We start from the raw sequence: 23,506 nt of genomic DNA on the forward strand, positions 1-23,506 counted from the left end.
CACAATATGAGCCAAGAGGAAGATGCACATAATGACATCGCACGGGGGGAAGATGGAGATCACGATATTGAGAAAGAAGACAACGATCATCAAGAATCACCACACTTTATTGAAGAAGATGATCAAGTACTTTTAGGTGAACGTACGATGATGATATAGGAGATCAACTTGGTATAGAGTTGGAGATAGACTTGTTTGGCACCTTAGACTTAGCTCAAGATGAAATAGTTAATGTAAATGCTCTTAATTGATTTTTTTCATCTCAAACTTGGACATGAATATATGAGCTTCAAAGGCTTGATGTACATGCTCTCATATTTTTATTCTCTATGAGATCAAACATGTATGAAAATTTAAAAAAAAAATTCATTGGAAAAAACTAACTTTTAAGGCCTATATGAGTAAAAAACCTCTTTGGAAAATGTCGCTATAAAATAGTATCTCAGTGTCGCTATATAGCGACACTCATAAGTTGCTATATAGCGACTTTTTTAATAGTCGCTATATAGCGACATTTGTCTAGCGTCGCTATATAGCGACGCTTTATGGAATGCACTTTTCATACTAATGATTAGCACCCCGCGCGCGCTAAACATCGGTACGTAAACATCGCAATAGGATCCATGTGTAGTAGTGGATAGAGATCAGAGACAGAGAAATTACTTGCTATATTCTTTTACTTTGTGCACTTATTTTATGCTTCATATGCATTTTGTTATTCTTTGTATATTTTTATATCTTATGTATATATGTTATACTTTCTACGTTCTTTTTTCTCTTATGAACTTATTTTATGCTTCATATGCAAGATTCTTATCCTACTTGCATACTTGCGTGTCCTCTAGGCCTTCTCACTTATACTTCCATGTGAATTATTTCAGATGCCAACAATTGGTAGTCTACGAAGATGTAGATGCAATTACAAGTGTAGGCATGTGCCACTTGGTTATCAGGATATTAGTCAAAGAACATATTATGCACATTGCCAACAAGATTCCATCAAAAATGTACATCCATCAGTTGGAACAAATGTAAATGAGCATAATTCTATGGGCATTAATAATTCAGAGAATGTGTCAGTATATAGACAAACAAAACCTACAGAACCTGTCTCACAAGAACCGATAACGTTGGATGGCATAAGAACTAGGCGTGAGGGAAAAAAAGTGTGGTGCACTTGTGAAACATATTGCCATGGTGGACGAAATGTTGGCATATCAACTTTTAAAAGGCATCAACAAGTAGATCAAAGATTTAACAAAATCGCCATAAACTTGGGACTTGTCCACCCAGAAGAAAATACCAAAGAACATTATATGCCCTCGTTCGAGGCGCAACGTTCCAGGCCAATTCGGTCACATAGCCAAGAGATGTATGAGTGCATAGATACACAAGTACTCGAAGATTTTCATGACTTGGATGGAGAGGATGAATTCGCTACTGCAATGATTAATGGTCCCATAGATGAAGATGTAGATCCTGAACTTTCTATAGAGGATGCAATAATAAAGAGAGTCATTGAGCTACAATTGTTGTGGGATAAGCACCAGGTATCAATAGAATTAGAGGATAAAATGTTGCATATTCTTTTTGGAGATATGGGTGGATCTAGAAATAGAAGTTGCCATGAGAACTGAGAAAGCCCAATTTAAGCAAGCTTTTGGTTCAATTATCAGAGAGTTGGGATGGAAATCTAAATGGGATACAGGTGCCAACATGTTGGGGTCAACTTAATAACTTATTTTCATGTCTTGGCATGGTTGAGTTAAAGCGATATAGAATATGCATGGGGATTGAAGCAAGAGCACATGATCCTATTTTGTATGCACCCAATAAAGAAGACCCAAAGAAGACAACTATGAGGGAAATGTCAAATTATGTAAATGCAATGGAGTTAGTAAAAGTAAGAGGAAACTCAAATGTGATTGCTTATCTTGTTGTGAGAAATGCACACAATGTTCTCAATGCAGAAAGGACATGCTATCTTTTGAATATGTTCCCATAGGTTCACAATTGAGATTGCTAGCTAAGAGTAGGATTGTTTGCCACGAGCTCTTGAAAATGTGGAGAAATAAAAGTAGATGGTTATTACAAAGTGGAGACAATGGTATGCAACAAATATTTGATTTTTGGGATGGTTCTAAATGCAAAGAAGTGAAAGAGTTTTGGGATCCATATTCTTTTTATGAGTTACCTGTAGTTTGTGATAATCCATGTTGTAAGAAGGCACATAGATCATGGCCTAGTGCAAATGCATCTCAAGTTTTGCAGAATGGTTGGAGCGAAGAACTACAAATGTATCCATTTCTATGCACGTCTTGTCGTCATACCATTCGGTCAGCAAAGAAGATGTGTAAGGGAGATCCTAGAAATTTTGCACTTCTTTTACATTGGGATGGCTTTCAAGCAAGTCGAACAACTTAAAAGGATTGTGTGGTTGTTGAGATAAAAGTTTTAAATGCCGGAAAGAATTCTTTGATAGATGTCTTGCCAGTATTGTTCATCACTTTTAGCTCTAAAAAGATAATTGAGAGCTCAAGTCTCAAGTATTGTCTTTCATACATTTCTAAAGCCCATTTTAGCAGAGCTAGAAAGCTTATTCGTGAATGGCATCGACTTGGTATATGAATATCCAATGCTTGATGTCATATCTCAAGGCAATTCTCTTTCCAAAAGCTTCACAGCTCGAGCCATTCTCATGACAGTCACAGGAGATCATCCAGCACAGTGCAAGATTGGGTTATTTAAAGATGGAGGGCAAGCATTTTGTCGTAGGGACAAAGCCATTTCCACCTTGATCTCCAATAACTTGGGCTTTCAAGAATGGTATGTGTATGATAAAAAACGATACCAAGCTAGATATCCTCTTATGAAGAGATCTATTACTGAAATGGTAGGGGCTTTGCAAGAGTCAAAGAGAGCCTATCTACAACAAAGTGATAGAGATGTGATACTTAAGAGTGCCGGCCTATCAAGAGAATCTAGCTTATGGAGACTATATGATCTATATGGCTTTGACCTTTCCAAGGACCTTGTTTATGATACAATGCATATCTTAGCACTAAATCTATTTCAGAAGTACATTTCCTCTCTCATGAAGATTGCTCCAATGATATGAAGAGGTCTATTGATGCTGCAGTATTTAAAATCACAAAAAAGATTCCTCATACCATTCAGTATGGATGTTGGCCTCGATTTCCTAGTAAATATTTTGGAAGTTTTAAGGCAGAAGAAAATCAAAAGTTTGTACAATGGTGCCTTCCTTATATCTTGTGTGTGGTGGAAGGCATACCATCACACTTACATGATCTTGGTCTTTTATTGATTGACATTGCACATACATTTTACAATTTCACTAGGGACAATAGATGGTCAGAAGATACTATCAAAGTGGTCATGACCTTGCTACAATCTTGGAGAGTAAGGTTCGAGGAATCTTTGGGATCAAACTCGTCTCCCTTAGAACATGTAGCAGGTGTGTTTCACATGTTGAAGAAATTATCATTACATCTAATTTGTTTAAAATTATTGTTTATTATGTAAACTAATGGTAGCTTGAGACGTGACTGATCCCTCCAATGCTTGAATGACAGGTAATGGAGAAATGCTTGATGATGTCACTAGACATGGTTCTCATGGTAGCTATTGGTGTTATGGATTTGAGCATAAAGTGTCAACATATGTGAATATAAAAACCAACAATCTACAAAATGAGATATCATATTCTCACTATCATCGTAGAAGACTATTCACATGGATCTTTGTTCATATACAGGAGGATAGAGATGGCCTCATGCCATATGAAAGATTGTGTCAGAAGATGCATTGTTCTCTAATTACTCCAGATGGATATGATCTAGGTAGACTTGATTCTCGTAATTGTCATGAATGGCATGAGTATGGGATGTTAGAGGTATCATCAGTTTCAAAGGCTAGAGGGCTTTGGAAATGTTACGTTTCTAACAAAAGAGGATATCCATGTGAAAGGACAATAGAGAAAAAGGGAATCATAATTGCTCAAAAGAGGAGAGTGCACCGAACACCTACCATAGAAGAAACAAAGTATCTTAAAACATTTTGGAGTATTGAAGGCAATGAAATGCTTTCGAGACATATTTTTATAGTTAACAAAGTCTTGTTTAGCGGCTCGGGGGGGTCACTCATAATATGTAACCCTATCACGTGAGTTCAACAGAAGGATATTTTCTATTTCTAAAATTTACAGAAATAAATATACATAGGGGACTAGTTAAAATAGTTTTGGAAAAAATTTAGAGATTTGTATAGAAAAGGGGTACATTTTAGTAATGAAAAATTTACAGATAAGGGATTTTAGAAATAGGCCTTGAACGCATGTGATATAGAGGGTTTATACATAGTGACCCCCCCGAGTTTAGCGGAGAGATCTATAAGATTGGTGATGAGGTTGTTGTTAAATATGATCATGAAGATGAAGTGATATCTTATGTAGGCCATTGGAAAGCATGCATAACATCATTTCTTGTCTCACAACACAAGGGTAAATATATGCTTTTCTTTGGAGCAGAGTACTATAGACAATGTATTGGCATTGAAGGTGGTCCTGAAACTTAGTTGTGGAAGCTACTACTAGCATGAGTGTTTTGCAAATGGCTCATCTTCCTTTTACATGGGATTGCATAAGGCACATTTCCTCTCTGTTACATAAGTTTATTCCTTTACCACATGGGAGTAATGTCATTGCCTATGAAACCAAAGATCTACACTAAGAACACGACTACTACAGCTTGGTAGTGTGGGGTGCATGCCTCCTTGGATAGAAGAAAATGATGTCATGTTAATACAAGGTTTCCCTAATATGCGCCATGCTATGATAAGAAAAGTAGATTATGAGAGGTAGAAAGTCAAAGTTGCATGGTTGAAAGTTGACCTAAGAGATAGAGAAAAATGGACAGTGGATTTTGAAGATGAGGAGTGGAAGGATTGGAGCATATGCCTCGAGACTTTCTACAATTGGAGAGTGATACAACAAAGACGAATAGCTAAAGATGGAATAACAAAATATATTCCTCTTACATGGAAAATAATATAAAGGGCAACAACTTTGAGTCACCAAATCCTCTACACATTATACAAAAGCAGGTCTTGTCACGTTAAATATAATATGATTTATGTAAATTTTATGTTTTATTTTAAAAGAAATGAGTTTATGACTCAAATATTATTTTTTATAAAATATTTTTTATTCTCTCTTTTTTGAGACTTTGTTGTGTTTATGGTAGAATATTTGAAGACCAAGAATTAAAATCATTGCTCTTTTGAGTGAGATTGCAAAATCCAATGTTGATGTGCCATCGATGTTGGAAGTCTTATCACAGAGCCTCAAGCAAGATCAACAAAGTGGAAGTATGGACGTAAACGCAGCACAGTCTAGAAGAGTAAGTATGGACATATCACAATCCTACATACCTTTAATAGCGGAGACATCTGGTGAACATCGCTCCTCCATTGCTCCAATGGTGGACACACCTTCATATGAGCAAATTTTTCATGTTCCAAAAAAGAGGGATCGTGAGATGAAGGTGTCATTTATGGGAAGAAAGTGTTAGCAAAGCACTTTGGTAATCAACATCAGATCCTTCTAAAAAATTATAGCATTGTCAAAGGGTGGTTTAAAGGACAATCTTTGGCTATGGATTTATGACACAAGAAGGAGGAACAAGAAAAGTTAAAACACATCATTCATGAGAATCATCAGAAGATTTTGCCATTGAAATTTCCTGGAGTAACTTATACATGGAAAGAAGAGGATATATATGAATGGTATGTATTGTCCACACAATCCAAGCAAAAATATGAGAAAAAGAGAGCATCCCAATATCAGGTATTTGATCTTTACTCATATTTCTCTTAATTTTATTTTACATGCAAAATAATTGGATCACTTGTTTTTGTTATGTTTTCTTGATATAAGGTTACTTTTTTGTAGACAAATACACACATGGCCGATGTATCAGAGCAATGTGAAGAAAAATTACCTGATTCTAACCAGGTAGGAGATAGCTCTTAAGATAGATAAGAGGTAGCTCTTTTCTTTGTTACAAATAAATTTGTGTTTTTGCAGACAAATGTCGACAGAGGTGAAGCATTTGTACATGAAGAGGGTGAAGAAGATAACTTACCTCCTTCTGTTCAAGTAAGAGATAGGTCTTAATATTTTAAAAGATAGCTCTTAAGGTTGCACTTTTTCATGTGAAATTTTTTCATGTTACTAGATTCATCTAAGATATGGGTAAAATGGATATATATATGTTTTCTTGTAGACGAATGCTCATACAATTGAGAACGAAGAAGAAATTCAAGAAGATCAGGTATGTACCATATCTCACATCATAATATTGAGAAAGAAGACAAATTTTGGGAGATTTTGTGTATTTATATGAGAGATGAAAAGACTATCTAAAATTTCGCTCCATTTCCTTGTTTTGTGTTTTTATTAAGGATATATTATGCATTGTCGGAAATATGTATGTAAGAATTGACATGAGGACTTTGAATGTATACAAATATTTAAATTTATAATTATATTTGGTTTTTAATTTTAGTATTTATTTTTTTCATGTAGACAAATACTCATGTAGTTGATATGGAAGAGCAAAGTCAACAAGAGGAAATATCAAATTTTGATCAAGTATTTACCATGTAGTATATAAACATGGACATATGAGTAAGCATGTTAACTTTTGATCATTTGTAACAATAGGTTGGGATGGGAGGGAAGGAAAGGGGATAAGATTATCAGTTGATGGATAAAGAGGATGAAAGCATATTAGCCACAAGAAAGTGGATGGGTGGAAAAAGGAATTGGTTTCTTTAAGTATTTTGTAAAGTTTTATTAAATCATTTCTTTCATTATGTTTTGTTTTTAGGATGCCTATCTTCAAGACATAGGCAATGGAACACAATTTCCATGTTTTACAGATATGTTACATGGACAGACAGAAAGATATAGTATTATGATAAATATTTCACAAGAGGTAAAAGATGATTTAATTCATAAATTCTCTATTTAATTTATAAATTCTTTGTTTTGTTAAACGTAAACATTTGTTTATTCTCTTATATATTTATGATTTCTTTCTCATGCTATAACTATACTTTTTACTCATATTATCTTTGCATCTTTTAGTGTCTTAAAATTATAGTATATTAGAAGATTTATGAAATTATGTATAGACAACACAAGGCATGCTTCAAAATTTAAGAAGAATTGACTCTCTCTCTCTCTCTCTCTCTCTCTCTCTCTCTCTCTCTCTCTCTCTCTCTCTCTTAGGAAGAAGTTCAAGTGGCTCTTGTGGATAATGTTTCAAGTACTGTAAGAAAAGGAGATCGAGCAAGAAAGGTATGAATATGTGAAGTATTTTTATTAAAAAATTTTATTTTTTTCAAATATGTTAATTTTTTTATAATAACATTGGTTCAATTTTTACTTTTAACGCATTTATTATGTTTTTAAAATATGCTTATAATTTTATAGATGAGTGATAGGATGAAAGTACATGTTCAAGAAAGAAATGCTCCCAAAAAAACTTCAACAAAATCCAAGAAGCAAAAGGTATGTTTTTCAAAACCGAAAGAAATGCTCTAAAGGATTTCCTTACCACATGAATTAAACATTTTAGTACATTTACTTTTTTTCCAAATTTTGAATGTGGGATGTAAGATGTTTTGAAATGTCCAATTTAATTTGATAATAGGACTTGACACAAACAATTGGATCAAGAATCGAATCTACTTCCTCTTTACCAAGCTATAGTGAGGTAATAAAGTTCTTATTGCATTGTCAATCAATAGAATCTTAGAATTATTATTTTTTATGTTACATTTTCTTTATGATATTTTGCTAAAGTCTTACAAAAGAATAATGGATGTTTGTAGGTGATAAATACGAGTGACGAGGATGAGGAAACAATCCTCTTAAAATATATGGATGTGCCTATGATCAATGATATGTACAAAGGGCTTAAGGCATTGCATGCAAAGTTTAGAAAGACTTATGATAGTTTTAATAGTTTTGCTAGAACTAAGAATAGTCATAGTATTGATACCATGAGAAAGGAGTTGGTATCTTGGATGCTTGCTCATGGCAAAGTTAGAGTACATAATACTCGCAATCTAAGTGTGGATGATGTAGTAATCTTACCTTAGATGCATGTGCATCTTGATAGTGTAAGCATTAAACTACAACATTATTTTTTTTTTAAATTGAGACGTAGGCTTAAGTGTGGTAAACAAACATAGTGCATGCATGTGTGAAAGGAACGTGCATCATCATGGTTGAGGTAATGAAGGCTTTCGCCTTCATTGGGTGTTGAAGGGTTTAGAAGGAGTTTAAGGGTTAGAGAGAGGTTTAAGGGTTTAGAAAGAGGTTCCAGAGTTTAGAAGAGGTTCAAGGGTTAGAAGGAGGTTCTAAGGTTTAGAAAGAGGTTCCAAGGTTTAGAAAGAGGTTCCAGAGTTTAGAAGAGGTTCCAAGGTTAGAAGGAGGATCCAAGGTTCAGGGTAGAGTACATGGTTGAGAACTCATCTCCCTCGTAGTTCATGGAGGTTAAGGGATGAGGAACTAAGGGTTTAGGGGGAGCATAGGAGTGGGAGAGGAAGAAGATGTAAGAGCATGGGGGGAAGGAGATAGAGAAGAGGAAGGAGGAGGAGGATGGAGGAGGAGGAGGAGGGAGGAGGAGGAGGGAGAGGAGCAGGAGGAGGAGGGGGGAGGAGAAGAGGGAGAGGATGGGTTGCAAGGTTAGAGGAGAGGGGAGGAGGAGTTGCAGTGTTAGGACATGCTTTTGGACATGGAGTGCAAAGGAGCATGGACACTTGAGACAATTGCTTGGAATACCAAAGTAGAACTCAACACAATGCCCCAAAGCGTCTGGGCTTCATTCCATTATGGGGTACGTATATAAGTTGGAGAGCTTCTTTCTCTGCATGTAGGAATTGTAAGACATTCTCTCTCTGCATGTAGAACTTGCATATAGAAGTTGCATGTAGAAGTTGCAAGTTGCATGTAGGAGCTGCATGTAGAACTCACATGTAGGAGCTGCATGTAGAACTCGCATGTAGGAGTTGCATGTAGAGGTTGCATGTAGAAGTTGCAAGTAGAAACATGCATGTAGAAGTTGCAAGTAGAACATGCATGTAGAAGTTGCAAGTAGAACATGCATGTAGGAATCACATGTAGGACTTGCATGTAGGAGTTACATGTAGAAGTTGCAAGTAGAACATGCATGTAGGAATCGCATGTAGGACTTGCATGTATGAGTTGCATGTAGAACTCGTATGTAGGAATTGCAAGTAGAACTTGCATGATGTTGAGTATTCCTAAGAGAGATTATTCCTAGCCTTATGCAAGTACAAGCAGAGCTTTGCCACTACTCTACACACACATTCTGTACTACCTAAGTCCATGTTGGCACAGAGACTGGCATAGAGACAAAAAGAGATGGCTACTGTCATTTAAGAGCACCCACAGCCAAGGGAGCTTGTAGGTCACGTGGTTCAATCCATCCCAAAATATGTGCTTCACATTTTCATAGCCAGCTGGCAGGATAAGCAGTTCAAGACGTGCCTTTCCAATTTTCCCTGTGACACTATTGTATCTGTCATAGATTTTGCAAAAAATTATTCTTTTCAAGAACAAGATGAGATACAAAGTGCTCACTGGTATAACCAACAAATAAAAATTCTTGTGCATATCACATATAGTCATTTTCTTGATTCTTCCATGCCTGATGCCAATCTACTTGTTGACTCACAGCAGCCTAGGTTAGTGCAACGAACTTAGCATTTCTACATTTCAGATGATAGGGAACATGACACCCTATTTGTGCAGCATGCTTTTCTACTACATTGGGAATGGTTGAAAAAGGAAAATCCCCATGTAGAAAATATAAAACAACATTGGGTGTGGTTAGATGGTGTTGTGTCTCAATTTAAATCAGCACGTGGATTCTAATTTGTTCAAATCCTTGACCGGTCTAGACATGATGTGGAATTTCTTTGGGTCTAGCCATGGGAAGGGTGAACATGACGGATGTGGTGTCATTATTAAGAAAGCTCTATTTAAACACCAATTAGCATGCCCTCAATAAAAACTCAATGATGCCCATGATGCCATAACATGGCTTACAACCAACCTCTCCACAGGAGTGCATTCAACATGCAGTAAACAAAGCCTTAAGAATACTATCGTATGCAAAGTCTTCCATGAAGTGAAAGTGGATGAAGTGCAAAGGAGAAGCCGACACGATTGCGACAAAATTAAAGGAGTTCATGTTCTGCGTAGCATATGGGGCTTTTCAAACAACCAACTGATTAAAATGAGAAAACTCTCTTGTTTCTTTAGTGTGTGCATCATAGGGGATCATGACAATTGTGAGAACATTGCAACTGCGAAGACATGGGAGTGAGTTCAAGTTTTCCCTCTACGTTCAGATGGAGTGACAAAAAATGGAGAGACAAATGACTCACCACCATAGTTTGGGGAGAATTTGGATGACCTCACTGACTGTCTAGAAGAGGGGGATAACTTTGCAGCTGTCGTAGATTCTAGAAAGAATGAGGAAGATGACCCATACTTTCTGTTGCAATGCACAAAACCTAAGTACAAGGTTGAGGAAACATTTAAGGATAATTAGGGAACAACCTATGAGAAGTGGGATGTAGTATTTGGAGCTTTTTGGTACAAAAAAACATCTTGGCCGAAGAGATGCCGCAATTACGAACTACTACATAAGAGTCCACAAACATGTGTGTACTCTCATCTGGTAAGAGCTATTAAGTTCCAGATTCAAGCTATGCCACAATGAAAGAAGGGCAAGAGTGTCTTCAAATTGAATTTAGACATGGGGTATCTTGGAGCGATGGACGAGGACGACTGAGATAGTACTAAGAAAGTGTATGTAGTCTCATTGTAGGGAAACAATATGTCCACTTGTCCTACAAAATGGAATTTATATTGAGATTGCTTGTTTTTAGTATATCACAAACAACCACCGTGCTGGTTTTATTAAATTATTTTTGTAAATCCCAAATGGTAAAACCCATGCTTGTTTTTTGTATATCCCAACAACCATCGCGTTGATTTCCCATAATGAATCCACACATCCTACAAATCCATTCATCTTGTAATAATAGAATTAGCAAACCACCGCACTGGTGGATGTTAATATCCTAGTGCAAACCAACGACCGTGCTGGTGATAACTTATCCTGTACCTGCACTACTACCGTGCTATCCCTATACTACTGCCGTGCTATCCTAATATTGGTTGCACATTGCTATACTAAAATAGTGCCCTTTAGACTGTTTATCATTTCGCTAACCATCAGATTTCATCCCATGCTTGCTTTTAGTATATCCCAACAACCACCCCACTGGTTTCAATTCATCTTGTAATAATAGAAGCAAACCACTGCGCTGGTGGTTGTTCATATCCTAGTGTAACCAACCACCATGCTGGCAATAACTTATCCTGCACTAATCTTGCACTACTACCATGCTATCCCTACACTACTGCTGTGCTATCCTAAAATTTATTGCACAATGGTAATGCCCTTTAGATTGGTTATAGTTAACCGTCAGATTTCAACCACCGAGCTACTTAAAATATTTAAGTACTAACATGGAAGTAGGTCGATACAAAATCAGGTTTTACAAGCACCATGAGAATATCCACAAGTTGAAGAAATGTCTGCAATATTTTTATTATTTAAAAACACGATGACATTTTTCTTTTTCAAGGAAATTCTAGACTCCCAACTATCTTATCAGCCTCTCTATAGCAAGCATCTCCCAGCTCTTAAGGCCAATCTGCTGCACAATGGCAGACCTCTTCACACACTTGGATTACACACTGCTTGCTTGACTTTGCTGACTTATATGCCCATAGTAACTCGTTCTTTCGCCGGGGGTCCTCTCCATCCTAGTCTTTGTGCTCTATCATCTTTGTGCCTCTATCATGTCCTACCAAATAGAAACTTACATCATGAGCTTGACAAGTACCTTAAAGGAGCAGGAAAAACAATAGCCAGGGAAATTAATATTCACCGTCTGTGCCAACTCCAAGTAATATACCCACCACCGAAGCATGTCCTCCTTGCAGCTATTTTCCTCCTTCTTCTCCAGGTCTATTTCTACGAGGATGCCATCCAACATCATTTTCAGATAGAACGAAAGCATTCCAAAGTCTTTTGGGTATGCCATAGATTCGCAATAGGTGGATCGATGCATAGAGTTTTGGGGCTAGGTTTCGTAATGGGCTCTTAGTTGTGTCTGCACTGCACTTAAATAGGGAGAGAGCTCATTGAGCCTGACCTTCTCATTCTTTAGTCTCATGTTAGTTGTCTAATCTAAGTCTTTCATCTCACATTAGTTGTCTAATCGAAATCTTTCATCTTACATTAACAATAGATGCAATTAAGAGTGGAAGGTGGGTTTAGGGTGCCACATCCTTTGCCTATTCATAATTAAAAAATGCAATGCTTACCTGAACACTCGCCATAGCCTGGGAAGTCATGCATCGTCCACATCAAGATTGCTTTGCAGTTGAAGTCTCGTGACGAGGGAGGCCTGCTCACATCATGCACCTCGATACCTCTCCAAAGTATCTCTAGCTCATCAATCAAAGGCTCCAAATAAACATCAGGGTTTTTGACTTTAGGTTTCCCTGGAATTAGAAGGGACAGCATGACATGTCCTTTCTTAATAGCCATAGAGGGTGGAAGATTGTAATTCACCAATACCACTGGCCATACACTGTAAGACGTGCTTTTGAGACCAAATGGGTTCACACCGTCCATACCCAATCCAAGTCTCAAGCTCCTAGGTTCTTCCTTGAAGCTTGGCCATGTGTCTTCAATATGCTTCCACGCAGGAGAGTCCGCGGGAGTTCTCCACTTGTCATCGGTTGATCGATGGGAGGAATGCCATGACATGAGCTCTGCAATAGATTTGCACTTGAACATATGTTGGATGTGAGGGATTATGGGAAAATGTCGCAATACCTTACGAGGCACGTCCAAGGTTTTGAGATCTGCTCTCACTAATGGTGGGGGAGGAAGGGTGTAGGGGGGGTGGGTGCGAGAGGGGGGGTGCGAGGGAGGCCGGGGGGAAGGGGGGAGGAAGTGGGTGGTACAGCGAGGGAGGCAGGGGGTAGGGGGGGCTGGCGGCCAACCCTGGGGAAGGGGGGGTGGAGGGGGAAGGGGGTGGGACGAGGGTGGGGGGGAAAGGAGGTAGGGGGGAAGGGGGTGGGGGGGGCTGGCGGTCATAGCCGCCAGCCCTGGGGAAGGGGGGAAGGGGGGGTGGAGCCGGAAGGGGGTGGGATGGGGGATGGGGGGAAAGGGGGTGGGACGGGGGCAGGGGGGAAAGGGGGTAGGGGCAGGGGGAAAGGGGAGGGGGGGACAGAGGGGGAAGGGGAGGGGGGGAGCAGGAGGGGAGGGGGGGGGGGGAGGGGTTTTGGCAGTGGAGGGAGGGGAGGGGAGGGGAGGGGAGGAGGGGGGGGGGCTCGAGGGAGGGAGGGGTTTTGGCAGCAGAGGGAGGGGAGGGGAGGGGAGGGGAGGGGAAGGGAGGGGAGGGGAGGAGGGGAGGGCGGGGGGTCAAGGGAGGGAGGGAGAGAGGGGAGCGAAAGGAGAGAGAGGAGAGAGAGAGGGAGCAGAAGGAGAGAGAGGGGAGAGGAGGATTTGACTTACTATCACGAGTGCATAGGGACCACTAGGTGTTAGGGGAGGATTGGAATCTAATTGATCATAGGGAGGATGTACCTCATGGTTAGGAGTTGTCAGGCTCTAAAGTCAATGCTTTGGAGGAGTTGTGTCTAGACCTCATAGAAGAAAGAGTAATGAGTTCATGGCTAGTAGAATTGACAGATTCTACATTTTGAAGGAGGGTTGGTGGATGTGTGCTCCCAATCAGGGTAGGGTGCTGGGGGGTTGTTATCTACTAAATTTTGAAATCTCTTCTCAAACTGCTATGGGTGATTGTTCTCTTTACCAAGGGAGTCGGTAAGGTCTTTTGATATTCCTTATAAATTCAACAAGAAGGTACTGTGAAAGGAGGATTTTTGTAAGTAATTGAGAGGGCATGGAAGATGGGATTGATGTATATACTTGAGCCATGTGAGAAGTGGGATTCAGCTATATGAGCAATGATGGAGTCTTCTAATAATTGGGATGCTCATCTTTGAGTAGAATAATGAATTGTTTCTTGATTGTAGGGCTAAGTTGAGGGCTACCTGGGACTTGACTCTGAATGATCTGTTCATAGCAATGTTGTTGGTGGAGCTAGAGGATGCTTTGCAGGTTGATGAGGATGAGAAAGTAGATGTTGCCAGGATTCAAAGTCAATTGCTATGGTTGTCCTTGGGGGATTGCCCCTCTAAATTCTACTTTCAATTTGTGAAAAATAAGCAAACCATTGAGACTATTGATCAGGTTACGGATGCACAAGGTAATATCATTATAGAATTTGATATATTCCAAAGGTTTTTAAAGGTAAATTTGCTAGTATAATTGGTACATCTAGGGTCAAGCATGCTAAATTGGAGGATAAACTGTATGATGTTTTGAAGGCCATGATGCCCACTCAAAGGCTTAGAGAATAGGTCTTCAAATATCATTTTCTGAGAAGGAGGGTTTGGGAAAATTTAGAATATTTGGAGAATTCTTGGCCTAAATGGATATTTTATGGAATGTTTTGAAGAATGACTTTGTGGTTGTTGCTAATTTTGCAATCTGGAGGGGTACATTATTTGAGGATGTCAATGTTGGTCTTATAAAGCTCTTTCCCAAAAGACAGTGAAGTTAAAGGAAAGAGACTGAATTTGATTTTCATGCTAAATACATCTTACAAAATTATTGCAAAAGCATTAGCTTGTAGAATCAAGGAGATTTGCATGATGGTGGTTGATAGAGAACATAATCGGTTTATTAAGTCAAGACATATTTTTGCTCTTACTACTGCTATGGGGTCAAAGGTGTATTTTAATGGGTTTGATTTTGATAAAGCATATGATAGCATGAGGTGGTATTATATCCTTGTGGTGTGGAATTTGGTTCACGATTTGTGGCAAGATGTTGGGGTATTTATTTGGCAATGCTTTTGTTTTTTTTGTTTAAAGGGTGGTGTAGTGGGTATATTTGAGTTGCACAAATCAATTGAACAAGGTTGTCCTTTAGCCCCATTGTTGTTTGCATTATGCACAGTTCCTCTCATTCATTTGATCAAGAAAGGTATTGTTGAGGGGTGTATTAAGAGTGTAGTGTTTCCATAGGGAAATTGTAATTAGACATTTAGGGGCACCTTTAGGAGATGGCATTAATATGAGAGACAGGCTTCATTGGTTCAAAGAAAAGATAAGGCAAAAGGTGAGGTAGTGGCATTGAGTCTGTATGGGGTGGAATGCTAGAGTATTAGCCATGAAGCATATCTTGTCGCTACCACTACATATTTTGCTACTATTTAGCGATTTAGAAACAATCATTAGCACGAGATTTGATAGCGAAAATGAGAGGGGAGAGAGAGGAGTGCACACAAGATTGACTAACTATAGACTGACTTCTATTCCAAGGAAAATAGGAATATATACATGGATCATGTAGGGTTTGTCCCATAACCTTACAGTGCAACTCACACCGCTCTCAACACACCCTCTTAAATTGCACTGCATAAGAAGAGGGTGCTATACAAAACACATTTTTTGGATTTTTTGAATGTTGCATGATGGCAACAAAAATAAAGATAAGGAAAGATGCACAAGTGCAAAAAGGCCACATGAGAATAAGTATGTACAAAGGTGTACAGCTAACTTTCACTTCCCCCTCTTAAGGTGTACAAAGGTGTACACTTAACCTTCACTTCCCCCTCTTAAGTTGCAATTGGGACCAAGCTGATGTTGAAAGAGGATTCAAGCCAGAATTCGAGTGACTGCGTTTGAGCGAGGTTACAGTTCGAGCGAGGACAATCATAAAAGTGACATTCTAGTGTGATGATTTATGTTCAAAAAGCAACGTGCATTGCTTACTTTTACAGTTGTTGTCCTACCCGTGATATTGTGACGAATCAATTGTCTTACATACAAACAACAATTTCTAAAAATGTTTGGCAATATTTTTACAAGGGTCAAGGAAGAAGGAGGGGTGGAAGAGAGGGGTCAGAGTATGTGTTTTTCTTATGAAGTTTCCATTTTCATCGAGGCAAAAAATAATGGGAGGAGAAGCCTCCCAGGAGGCCTCCTAGGAGGCTCCTCCTGCCAATTTTATTTGGGCCATAACTTGGTAAATCAGACTCCAAATATGGTCATGTTTGTAGTCAAAACGATCGAAAGCATACGAATGAATCCATTTATCATGTTAGAGTGTGGAAATTCTAGAGCTTTATAAAGTTTGTACTTATCTTTGTTTCATCAGAGCCAAACCTTATCAAACTCTATATTTTCTTAAATTTTCACATATAGAGTTCAGGTCCTTGGTTCCCTCCCTCCATCCCACACATTCATGGTCATGGACATATGAAGGTGATCCATATTTTGTTAGCATCATGGTCATAAGGTGATCAATAATTTATTAGCTCCATAGTTTCAACATTTTATTCATGTGATTATGTCGTGTACAAAATGGATCAAATCATATGGGTAGCATAAAAATCAATGAGCTACAAATACTTTTTTATGAAGGATTCTTCTAAGAGGAGCTTCTATATCATGGGTGGGACTATTTTTGTTTGTATGTAAGTCCACAAAATAAAGAAACCCATTCAACTCACATGCTACCTTACAAAATTTTGAGTAACTATCTCGAGGTGTAGACATTGTAGCTTTTCCCCTTTTTGTATCTATTGAATGATTTCTAGCTTGCATGGATTTATTATTTATCGAATAATAGGTTTTCTCTTTGTATGTTGCCAATAATTTTTCATTTGGCATTCATTGAATCATTGTTGACTTGCATGTATTTATGAGTTATCCCCAATAGTAAGTTTTATCTTTGTATGTTTCCAAGAATCATATGAAAAATACATAAGAACAATCTCTAATAGTGTCATGTAGATTCAACAATTTCTAGTAAAAAACTATTGCTACTATAGGTTTAGAAAAAGTTCACCACAAGCATCACTTGAACTCTGGGCTCGAAAAGAGCAGAGGTGCTAACTGAGCACATTGATTTCGATAGGCAAAGAATCAACACCTTCATTCGATACTGTCTCGTTTGGATACTGCTCTACTGCTGGCTGTAGGCAACACCTTTTTATGGTCCGCACGTGTGTCACAAAGTTGTATCTCCTCTGGCGCACATAACCGTTCGTGATTGTTTGCCTTTGATTCTTGCGCTTCCTCTGCAATAAAAGCGGAATAAAATATGTATTGTATTGTTTACACAAATCACTTTTAGAGAGCCGGATGGAGCTTAACATGAACAAACTGTTTACTAATCCACCAAAACGAGACCATGCTAAACTGCTAAGCTCCAGGAGATACAAATGACACGCATCTGGCGATTCTCTTTTTAAGCACATCCACTGAAGGGATGTTGGATTGTATTGACATAAAATGAGGAGCTAAGTGATGTGAAATACGTGGGACCCTTGACGCAGGGAATTGTTCCGCCTAGAGACACTCCGGACTGGACTTATGAGGCGCAAGTAGTCAAACTATGTGAGTGCATTCACAAGCGACTGACTATGGAACAGGGATAGAGACCCATTGATGTGAAAGAGTGGGTAGAGAACTTGAGCAGGGCGTGGGAATATATCTCTAGTGCGAACTTTGAATTGAGCTTCAAGAGCGCACTGGAGTACAGCTCTTACACCAAACTCCAAAGCCGCTTGCACGTTGTTTATAGGGAGCTGTTCAAGCAGTACGTTAAGAAATTTGAAGCCTTGGCATTTGACGTGCGATCCATGAAGGATGATAATGAACAACTTCAAGACAAGAGACTGGCTCTTGATCTTTATCGCTAGCTAGAGGCAATGTGAGCAGCATTAAGGAATGCACAAACACTACGAGATCAAAGAGAAGAAAGAGATAGTTGAATTGATTGAGAAAGAAACCCTGCTGCAAATGGACAATTGCATGCGAGAAAGAAATGACAGCGTAGAAGGACTGTGCTTAAAGACTTTCAATCCTTACCTTCATTCACGGAGCAAGCCTAAATCTTCCTTCAATGGTCTCTTTGATTCAGCCATATTCATGAGGCCTGGAAACGTAATCACAACATTAAAATGGATGGAAAAAAGTAATCATGAAAAAGCCTACGAATTGGAACCTCTTTCAAACTTCCCACTGCTCGTATCCATCGATTCTCTTGGTCCTTGTGATTCATTTTTGAAAGTGGACTTCTGTGCACCCGACATGATGAGCTACTTGGAGATAAAACAGCAAGCGTAGACAAGGATGAACTACTTGGAAATAAAACCACGAGTGAGAACGGGCAAATAATGCAACAAAACAATCCATGCAACACCAATTTTATAACCCAAGCACACCGTCTCTGCTTTGGGAAAGATATGGGTCTGGGCTGTCTGGCCATGCCTCTCCTCGTACTTTTACTGACGTTATGACTCCTTACCTTATCGAGCACCTACGACTGTCTTCCACCAAAATATCATGTCAGTACCTAAGAGAGCGCAGACAGAATTGAGACTTGGTCCACATACGTAATAAATTCATCGCGCTTCTTATGAAACATCCATCGTGGTAGAAAAACCTATGATCCAGCGATCATCTTTATCCTTTTTTGAGCCTCCCTCTAAGCAAGTTAGCTCCACTTAAGAAACTCCCACATACACCGCATCCGCAGAACTATCTACTTTTAATTCCTACAAGAACAACTGAGAAGACGAACCATAAGAGACGGAAATACATAGATCTAAGTATTTTGCCGATCCCTACATGCATATATCGGACGATGCTGCTGCTACGGTGGTGGCTGCTACAGCCTAAGATGGTTTGCATGGCAGGAAATGCGAAGAGACGCTCGAGCGATGGAATCCCAAGAGGCAACCAACGGAGAGAAATGGAGGTCTACGAAATTTGGGGATAGGATCTCTGCATGGTCCTCAACGATTGCATACCCATTGTGCATGCTCACAACAACCAACTCGCAGGCCACGTGTAGCGCAGCGCACCAATCGCAAGAGAACTCCGGAAGACCAATCAGGAAGAACCACGTGTAACAAACTGGCAAAGCCCAAGCAGAAATTACCACGTGGGAGCAGAACCAAAAAAACACCCAAAAATAATTTCGTTTCTCCCAACATAGTCGTCTTCACTAAAGCCTCCCCGTGATAGGCCAAAAACAAGATGAATGCTCATAAATCATTCATAAGGCTACCTAAGATGTGCAGTGTGTAAAAGAGGACTCAAAGCTGAGAGAGAGAGAGAGAGAGAGAGAGAGAGAGAGAGAGAGAGAAACAAGTTGAACCACATTCAAGTGGCCTGCCGTGAAGGGATCTACAACAGGAAACAGGAAAAGAAGGATAAAAAGTTGGAACAACATTAAGTGGCCAAAAAAAAGGGGGACCAAAATTAAAACAAGAGAGAAAGGGGGAAGAAAAAGTGGAGCCTCAACGACTCACAAAAAAGCTAGAAATGTTTTAAAAATTAGTGAATTTTAGCTTCTTAAGGCCAAAAACGTCAATATAGCCTACCTTACGGCAGGCCAAAAATAGGAGGGGAGAGAGAGAGAGAGAGAGAGAGAGAGAGAGGATTATGTCGAAGTTAGAGTCTAGTTGCATGTAGTTGCATTGGAATATGTCCAAATCTGGACAAAGTACTGGAGAAACAGTTTTTGGAAATCAAAATTCATAATGGTACTTCGAAAGCTTTGTATCCCTCACAAAGACAAACATGGTATAGTGGCTTCCGCAGTTGTACTTTCAAAAAGATGTATGTGAGGCTTGTATCTTCAACTTGAAGTATTGATGTCCTTTAGATCTGATATAAGGGGTATGACTTCTATACCATCTCTTGGCAAGGCTTTGTACTTCATCACCTTCGTTTTGATGATTACTCATGGAAGACTTGGATCTACTTCTTGAAATAAAAGTCTGATGTATTCAACACTTTCAAAGACCTCCAAGCCTTGGTAGAAAAGTAGACTGGCATGTACCCAAAGGTCCTCCGTTGTGACAATAGAGGTGAATACAAGTCCATAGAGTTCAATGCCTTTTGCAGACATCATGGCATCACATGTCAGTTCACATGCAGATGTACCCCTCAGCAAAATGGGGTTGGTAACAAAAGAAGAGGGTGATTACAGAGTAATCCAAATGAATGCTTGATGAGAACAATGTTTTGAGACAGTATTGGGCCGAGGCATGTGATACAGCTATGACCTTGATGAACAAGAGCCCCATTGGCAAAATAGGAGATTAGAAGTGGCATTCACAGGAACTAAGCCACTCCATTGGAGACTTGAGAGTATTTGGATCTCTTTCTTATGCTCATGTTCTTGATGCACATAGGACTAAACTTGATGTCAAGTCAATCAAGTGTGTTTTTCTTGGATATGCAATAGAGTCAAAGGCATATCGACTCTACGATCTAGTCAAGAAGAAATTGATTGCATCATCATACTTTGACAATACGACTACAGTTTCTACTCCACCTCAACTAGCAGTGCCAATGATACATTAGATTCCTTTGCCTACAGAGTCAGATAGTATGTAGTCCACAATGCCAAGTCAGAGTAAAGGCAAATAAAAGGTCTTTGACATAGTGGATACAGCCACTACCACAGTCATCACTGAGATATCTGAGAGTTCCACTTCTAATATCAAAAGATCTACCCATGATCGAAAGGCACTTGAGAGGTGGACCTACAAGAGAAACTATGCATTCATGGTCAAAGTGATGGAAATTGATGAGCCAACCTCCTTCACAAATGCAATGCAAGTCCTTGAGTGGCAACGTGCAACAGATGAAGAGTACAATGCTCTTCTCAAGAATTAGACTTGGACCTTGATAGATCTTCCTACACAGAAGAAGCCCATAGGATGCAAATGGGTTTACAAAGTCAAACTCAACTCAGATGGTAAGGTCGATAGATGCAAGGCGAGGTTGGTAGCCAATGGATATGCCCAAGATTATGGTACAGAGTATGAAGAGACCTTTGCACTAATTGAAAAGATGACCATTGTCAGAATAGCCATAGCTCTTACATCTCACTTTGATTGGCCCATCCACCAAATGGATGTGAAGAATGCCTTCCTCAATGGTTTTTTGGATGAGGAAATCTACATGGGACATCCTCTAGGATATGCTATTGGAGGGATGGACACAAGGGTTACAAGTTGTTGAAACCCCTATTTGGTTTGAAACAGGCTCCTCGTGCATGGAATGTGAGGAATCATCGTCACTTTTAGACACATGGTTTTCAGCCATCAAATTCAAATCCATCTCTTTACATAAAAAAGACTACAGAAGACATCCTTCTTGTTATGTTGATGACTTGATCATCACTCGCTCCAATGGACATCTCACCCCAGAAACAAAGAGTCAGCCCTAAAAGTTTGACATGAAGGATACATGAGAACTCCATGACTTTCTTGGGATAGAACACTCAGAAGGTACTTAGGAAGTTTCATCTACATGATTGCAAGCCACTCCCTACTCCTGTGGAATACAATATCAAGTTGTCACCACTGCTTATGACACTTCTCTAGCTTCAGAGCCTCTACAGTATAAACAACTCATTGGCACCTTGATCTACTTGTTGACTATTACCAACCCAAACATATCATATGCAGTTGGTGTGCTCAGTCAGTTCATGAAAATCCCAAGAAGACTCATCTCCTTGCAGAGCAAAGAGAGTACTCAGATACCTTGATGGTACATGGGATCATGGACCACATTATGCCAAAGTCATCTGACTTACACCCCATGGATACACAGATGTTGATTGGGTAGGAAGTGTAAATGACAGAAGGTCTACCAGTGGATATTGCTTCAATCTTGGCTCCACAGCTGTCATTGCAAAGCAAGAAGCAACCAATAGTGGCATTATCTTAAGAGTATAGAGGATCCACCAAGGTAGCATGTGAAGCAATTTGGTTCAGAAGGCTTCTTTCAGCGATTGAGATACTTTTTGGAGACCCTATTGTCCTCTATTTAGGTAATATGAGCAACATCCGACTTGCAAAGACCCAGTGTTTCATGCCAAAAGAAAACACATTGAAGTGCATTATCACTTCATCCATGAGAAAGTTCTTAGTGAAGAAATCGACTTGGTACATTGCGTTTGATGAAATATCCCTAGTGGGAAGACGAACAATGAACTTCGCTGACTTGAGAATGCATTCTTTAAAACGAAATTATGAAGACGATTTCGGTGGCGTTGACATTATTACATGTGGATATTTTTACCAAGCAAAGCCCGTGAAGGATGCTTGGGTTTTTAAAGACAACAAAGAAACACTTGAGAGCTTGGCTGATACATACTGGAAAACTAAAATAAAATGTTTTGAACTACAACAAACAATGAGACAAAATGACAACGAATTCATACAAACATTGAATTCGTTTAGAAAGTGCACCCACACTCAAAATCAAGTAGAATACATAAACAACATATGCTTCCAACAACCACCACAAGACCACACCTTCCCACACCTATTTTATACAAACTTGCAGATGAACGCACACAACGACTCGATACTTGATATGGTGGAAGGCGAAACATATTCTCTCATAGCAATTGATCATTTCTCTGAGTCTGTGTGCACATCAAAAGAATTAATGGAGGATCCAAAAGCTACTGATGGACTTAGAACTAAAGTGGAATTAAAAAAAGGAATGCTTGTTGAACTCGACTTCTCAAGGAAAAGACATAGTCTAGATCAAGTTTCAAAACATCAATGTAGGAAAAAAAGCAAAAAGTAATAATAAAGACGCATACAATAATCACATTAATCAAAATTGGACACCTATCCATCGAATTGTGAAAGAGGTGTAGATAGGACCATCAAGAACAAGCATTCTAACAAGAGAGCAATTCCCTATACAAGTAGCTACAGGAAGAACAATCCATAGGTCACAAGGCCTAATAATGGATCGTTTGGCATTCTCTCTATCAAAAGTACGAGGTGATGGGTTGGGTCCTGCATTCTCCTAAACAATACCAGTTCTTTGATGCATTATCACTTACACAAAATCCAAGGAGTGGAAATCGTTGAAGCTCTTGTTAATAAAAACATGCAAGCCTACTTGATAGTAGCAAAATACAGATCACCAAGCTTAAACATAACCTCATTTCTAGACCTCTTAGAATTTATTTTGAAACGCAACATCAATAGTGAATCAAAACAAGTACTAATCGGTGATTTTAACATCGACATGAACTTAACAACAACAAACTCCACAAAACTAAAAAAACTTATGAATAATCTTACCATTTCCATATGCATATCAAAGTACCAACAACTAGTTAAGGTAGCACATTAGATCACATTTGGACAAACATACCTACAAACGAGACAATGT

General features: G+C 39.1%; 2 long non-coding RNA genes across 2 annotated transcripts; both read left to right on the top strand.

Annotated features, from left to right (window-relative positions):
* The first annotated feature begins 5,371 nt into the window (after positions 1-5,371).
* LOC147880708 (uncharacterized) lies at positions 5,372-6,706 on the top strand. The gene is made up of 4 exons (XR_015540522.1): positions 5,372-5,863; positions 6,104-6,175; positions 6,303-6,350; positions 6,605-6,706. It is a non-coding gene; the product is annotated as an uncharacterized LOC147880708 (long non-coding RNA).
* Positions 6,707-7,066: 360 nt separating this feature from the next.
* On the top strand, positions 7,067-8,131 carry LOC147880709 (uncharacterized). The gene is made up of 4 exons (XR_015540531.1): positions 7,067-7,381; positions 7,517-7,594; positions 7,737-7,799; positions 7,918-8,131. It is a non-coding gene; the product is annotated as an uncharacterized LOC147880709 (long non-coding RNA).
* The last annotated feature ends 15,375 nt before the right edge of the window (positions 8,132-23,506 follow it).

Source organism: Dipteris shenzhenensis, chromosome 32 (genome assembly GCF_047967505.1).
Source record: "Dipteris shenzhenensis isolate YYH24624 ecotype China chromosome 32, Dip_SZ_1.0, whole genome shotgun sequence".
In the NCBI taxonomy this organism is placed as follows: Eukaryota; Viridiplantae; Streptophyta; class Polypodiopsida; order Gleicheniales; family Dipteridaceae; genus Dipteris; species Dipteris shenzhenensis.